Source organism: Oreochromis aureus, linkage group 3, assembly GCF_013358895.1.
Source record: "Oreochromis aureus strain Israel breed Guangdong linkage group 3, ZZ_aureus, whole genome shotgun sequence".
NCBI classification, from domain to species: Eukaryota; Metazoa; Chordata; class Actinopteri; order Cichliformes; family Cichlidae; genus Oreochromis; species Oreochromis aureus.
Window position 1 is genome coordinate 18,914,974 of NC_052944.1, and position 6,138 is coordinate 18,921,111.

The window sequence follows — 6,138 nt, forward strand, 5'->3', positions numbered from 1 at the left end:
GTTGCACTGTAGTTACATAACTATTGGTAGTAGTTATGTAACTAGTAAGTTTACTTCTTTATAAAGCCAAAACTTTGTTTCATCCACAGTGTGGTGGTCTTGAGCCAACTCTCATTTGTTTATGTTTTGCTGAGACAATGAGAGAAATGGTTCCAGTGATTTACTGAAACATGCAAGCATAAATACAGAAATACAGTAAAGACTATAATCTGGAAAGTCAATATTTGGTGTGACCACCTTTATTCTCTGACACGATCTGAACACTCGAACGTTCGAAACTTTTCCACAGTACCATAGCTCTCTTTAAGTTTTCGGTTTTAAAGCTTTGCTGTCTATAAGTTCCTAAATCACGTATCACTTTAAATGAAATATCTGTTCAAACTAGCAAATTATGAGCTGCCTTTTATAGCAGTATGTAGAGTAAATCAACTTATAATTGAATTGCTCTTAAACATAATTAGCCTTCTATCACCGCTTGCTTCTTTGATAATGGGTTTTGACAAGCTGTAACATGACCCTTGAATTCTCTATTCATCAACCACACCCGAGCCACGGTGTGACTGACGAGCTAGGGTAAAAAAGGTGAAGAGGGAGGGAAACCATGTACTCTAACAGCTAAAAAAAACCAAAAAAACAGAGGATAAACTACTTGGAGCAAGCATATAGCTAGCTGCAGCTCTATTCATGAAAACATTATATGTTATATTATGATATTATACTCGTTTAAGATATCAGCTCACCCATATATGCAAACCTTCCAGTGCGAATGTGGTTCAACAGCACATATTGGAACTTCAAAAAGAGCACAACTATGGCCTAACGTCTAATCTCATCTATTCCTCAGTTATGTAGTTTAACAAGACTGACTGCAAGACTCAGAATGACTCCATCTCTGACACATTTATAACCATCCAGATATGCAAATAGCAGCGTCAACCTGACAGATTTGACTTCCAAGTGTTCCAACCATTCACAGCCCACTTAGCCCTTATTCCCTTAGCACCTCAACACATCCTTTGCTCTTACCGGTTCAACAGCGATCCGTTGGGTTTTCTGTTAACTGCTCCTAAACTGCCTACACTTAGAAGCAGGCGATGCACATCATAGGACGCTAAAGGGGAGAAGTCGTCATGTTTCAGTTTTTTCAAGTGCGGCGCGGAATACCTTGAGGCTCTCACCGTGTCAGACGCCATTTCCAGATCGAGACGTTCCTCCCCTCCTCGCTCCGCACCTTTCATGTCAGTCCAAGATGTTTTTCTTTCATTTGCCCGCCGTGCTCCGTGGGGTTTCTACCATGCCGAGATACACAACATAGCATTTAACGAAAAGTCAAAATAAAATAGCTTTAGCTTAATTGTTTTAGGTCTGGGGCCTGGGGAAGGGTGTGACTACAGAGACTGCAGATAATTAGATCTTTCGGGGTAAACAAACACAGCACTCTACTGTTTTGGAGCAATTGCTGCTGTCTGTTATGTTAATTTGCATGACTTGATGGTATAAATAATAATTAAGTGGCAATAATGTGGATCAGTGTGGGAGATTTTTATAGTCCCCGGGGGACCCTCACCTCTGACTATCTCAGTCCGCTGGTAAATGCCCTTTAGTCGCATGTTTGTTGCTTATTACTAACCAGTACCTTTATTGGGAGGAAAAGAGATAAAGCACGAAGCCACAAACAACAGATAGGCGTAGCATTTCATGTTGTCAACATTTCCCTCTTTAATTAATACAGCAACACAGCCTTGTGGTGTTCTCCAGCTATTAATTTAACCGTAGACAGGGAAAGAGAAAAAAAAGGGGGGGGTAGCTCTACTTATTAAAAATGAAAATTGTTAGCTTGTTGAAGTCTTAACAAATTATTTAATAGCAACACTGATGAAGAAACAGATGTCAGGTCTTTTCAGGGCACAGCACATCTATAGCAAAGGCATGAATTTGTTTCACCTCCAAAGAAAAGCCATCTGAAGGTGAGCCGTTCTTCTCGTGCTGGTAATAAAATTAATGCGCTTCTGTTTGACAGAATTGTGTTTTTGCTTGTGCTTTTTTGTGCTCGCAAGACAGCAAGTGAACTGACACTCTTAACATTTCATCCATGCTACAGTAACTGATCTAATGAGGGTCATGTACCATAGCATGAAGTGCATGTAAGTGCACGAAGGTTTGCCATTGGACCATTTGCTTCCTTTCTTATTGACAGATGCTGGATTGCGGAGTAATCTCTGAAAATCCTCAGATGTTGTCTACTTTCATCCACAGAAGGGAAATCAGAAGACTGGAGAGGGCTTGACAACTTGGGATTTTTAGCTGCCAATATTTTATTTATTTATTTTATGGGTCTGGGATAAGTGGAATTCTTAGACCCATCTCTGCTTTATTATCGCATGAGTTCATGTTTTTCCTGTTGCAATCCAGGTCTGGTTGAGTCATATTGGGTTATTTTTTTTAGCTTAGACAGTAAAAAAAATGAAATAAAATAACAGCCCGTGCTTTACAATACGTTTGCTCATAATTTATAGTTCAGTAGCATTGTACAAACCAATGTAATTGCTTGAGATCCAAGAACAGGAGGACATAAAAGATAAAAATAAAACCAGAGAGGGCAAGAAATGAGACAGGTTGAGAATAAGCCTCTATTTCAAATACACAGTCTAATCCACTTTCTCTGGTGGGGGAACACAAAACAAAAGGAACAATATTTCCAGTTGCTAACAAAGATCAGAAAGTATTTGCAATTTTATTGACCACAGACACTTGTGTATACCAGTCACAGTCGAACAATGGCTGTATATGTTGTGAGGAGGGAGAATGTCTTCTCACTCCCATTGAGTTGAATACTGCTGCTATATCACCAAAACACAACAACATTCATCTCACAGTGCTTTACATTGCAAGTTAAAGACCTCACGGTAGTAGAGAGAAAGTCTCGATCAGATGACCCCCTGTGAGTAAACACGGTGGGAAGGAAAAACTCCCTTTTAACAGGAAGAAACCTCCGGCAGAAACGGCTCAGGGAGGGGCGGCCATCTGCCGACCGGTTGGTGGTAAAGGGAGGGGGGAAGAACGAGCATAGAGAGACAGGACAAAACAGACTATATGAGAGAGAAGATAATTTAGTCGTATATAAAGGACACTGGGAGAGAACAAATACTCTCTGCTTCACAGTATATCACATGAAGTCCTGCTGCAGTCTGAGCCTTTAGCAGCATAAACATGGTTCAGGGTCACCTGATTTGGCCACATGCTAAACTAGAAGCTAATACAGGGGAAGTATGAGAAGAATACAAGTGATAGAATTTGTAATTGAAAAGTGTCCCTAGTTTTTATCATCCTTCTGAGACAGGATGTTCCTCATTGTAGAGATATTGCGCACAGTCATGAAAGCAGTATACATATTTGTTTAATGTGTGTTGAAGGCCAAGGTAGTGCCATCTAAAGTATCTTGATAGATTCCATGTTTCTGAGTTATTTACAGCAAAGCAGAATAACCTCAGTTTTATCTCAGTGTAGAAGTAGAAAATTCACCAAGGCCTTTAAGACATGCCACATCTAAGCCTAACAAAGCACTTTAGGTGCCCACATGTACATAAACTGTCTTTTGCTGCCTTAACTTAGCCAGCGAGTGTAAGAAAAAGTAAAGTGAATGAATCTTCAAGTGAAAACAAATTAACACAAAATGCTGAACGCGACGTTCCCAATAACCACAGGAAAACTTGTGAAGTATATCTCTGCCACCCACCCTTCATCCTCATTCTGACTTTTTTTCCCTTTTTGCTTTTATGGAAAATGTCTTTGCAGTGTTAAAGAACTGATGCCAGCTGACACACTGTGCTTATCTCTTCGATGCACATGAATGATGTGAAAGTCACACCCTGATAACTATCCACAGAGCAATGTTAGTGTGTCTTCTATGGTTTTATGAACGCCAGCAAGGGTAAAAAATTAAATTTAAGTCTGCTGACATTGTAGAATATTTTCTGACGCTGCAACGAAAAAGCTAAATGAAGACCTGAAAAAAATCAATTAAGCACAAGAGGCAGTGAATGCCATTAAAAATAATAATAATAATTAACTTCCAATTGCAGTTAGTTAAACTAAATTTGCAGTGAGTCATAATATGAAGGTAAAATAAGATTATTAATTAAGTACTGTACACATAATATTTAATAGCAATTACCGTAGCGTGTATGTAGTATGGTAGTGTAGTGGTAATTTTGGGCTTTAGTTCTTTGAAATGTTCTATGACCTCAAATATGTACATACACCCCATTTATTTAGATGTCCCTTAGCAAGTTTCACCTCAACCAGAAACTTTTTGGAGCCATCAACAACCTTCTTGTGTAATTCTGGCTCTTTATTTGACCAGAGTTCATTTAAATTTGTTGGTTTCCTGGTACTGACCCAGTTTTAAGCCATACTCCAAAAGACTGAGGTTAGGGATTTGGTAGGCCACTCCAGAAACGTAATGTTAGTCTGCTTTATCCATTCCAAGACCAGTTTTTGACGTGTCTTAGAGCTGTGTTCACGTTTCAACCATATAATTGTTGATCTGTGGTGAAGTTGAAGAATTTAGATATAGACCACCTCCGTTATTCATACATTTTGTGTAATGTACCAGTACCAGTGGCAGCAAACCACACCCTTGAGCATGATGCTACCACCAGCTGGCACAATGTTCATCTTTAGTCTCTTTAACATCTCTCTTGTTAATGTAGCTAAGCGGCTCGATCTTTGCCTTGTCCAAGTGGGCAGCTGCAGATTTGAAGTTGCTGATTTTGGAGCAGGGGCTTCTTCATTGGTTGGCACCCTTTCAGTCCATGGTGTGATACTACTGTAAACTTCTGCCCAAACTATGTGTCCACGCAGTTATACCACATACAGTTCAGGTGTCAAACAGGAGTTGTGCCTTCTGGAAAGTGTTATTTGCAGTGTCAAGGCACAGCATTTACTCTAAAGTCTCCGTTTCCAGTTTGGGGCACAGTTTCAATTTAGAGTAATTAGTGTTTGCAGACAAATTGGTGTCTTCTTTGCAAATTCCAGACTGTGCCAGTCTGCTGGTAACCAAACAATTCTAAGGTTTTTAGCACAGTACTCTTTGCAATGGATTTCACCTAGCAACAACGACCAACTACTCGCCAACCAGTGGTTGCCAGGAGAATATCTGATCAATCTTTGGGGATATGTTTCTAATCTGATTAAATGTTACTACAGCTAACAAAAACACTAGCCAAGGATTTGGAAGAAGAACAAAATTAACAAAAAACAGATATTATTCCAAAAGCCAGAGTTTAGTATTCCGATACCTAGACTCTTCGTCAGGGCCGTTGCTAGCCATTTGGGTGCCCTAAGCACAAATGCTTTATGGTGCCCCCCCCCCGCCACTTAAAAAAACAAAAAAACAAAACATTAATACTTTTGAATTTCTCAGTGGAATTTGTTTAATTAAATAACAACAAACATGACAGTTAAACCAATAAATAAGGTTAAAGGAGGTTAAAAATACTGTTACAAATAAATACTCAGGCCCCTTTGGAAAATTAAAATCAGAGCTGACATTAAAAGGACCTCTCCGCACAATTTCAACACGATCAGCATCTACAATGTGAGCTGGCCAAAGAGCAGGATCGGTTGAAGGGGGCACACATGTCTCCACAGTGTCACTTTCTGATAGTCTCTCAGTGACAGGACTCTCAGTGGTACTTGTGTATGGAACTGTACCTGAACTGGTGGTTGATGGTTCTTGTTCTTCTTGGCTAGGGATTGTTGCAGGGTCTACAATGGCTGGTGGTTGATGTCCAGGGATGGCACTACTACTGGATGGTTCATCCTGTCCTTGAGATCCTCCTTGAACATATTTAAGCATTGACCCTGCATACAAGAGAAAATATTCAGGGATTTTACAGAAATACAATTTTGAATCTACAGTAGGCCTCACGAAAAATTGCATTATAAGACTAATAAATTAAGTAAGTCACTGGTACATTTAAAAATTACTAACTATATTTTACATGTATAGATTGTCATAATGGCAAATGGCAATATAAACATGCTGTACATAATTTGATATAAATGCGCAAGTAGAAATCTATATTACTGGAAGATATAGGTTTCATATTACACTGTAATATGAAACCTATATCT

The 6,138-nt window shown here is 39.2% G+C and overlaps 1 long non-coding RNA gene across 1 annotated transcript in view; it reads right to left on the reverse strand.

The window, feature by feature from the left end:
- LOC120438922 overlaps window positions 1–5,772 on the reverse strand; it is a 31,343-nt gene extending 25,571 nt beyond the window's left edge. Inside the window, exons 1-2 of the long non-coding RNA XR_005612254.1 lie at window positions 5,716–5,772; window positions 1,179–1,289 (exon numbers count right to left, since the gene is read on the reverse strand). This is a non-coding gene — a long non-coding RNA (uncharacterized LOC120438922). The remainder of the gene's footprint in view (window positions 1–1,178; window positions 1,290–5,715) is intronic.
- Window positions 5,773–6,138: the final 366 nt, after the last annotated feature.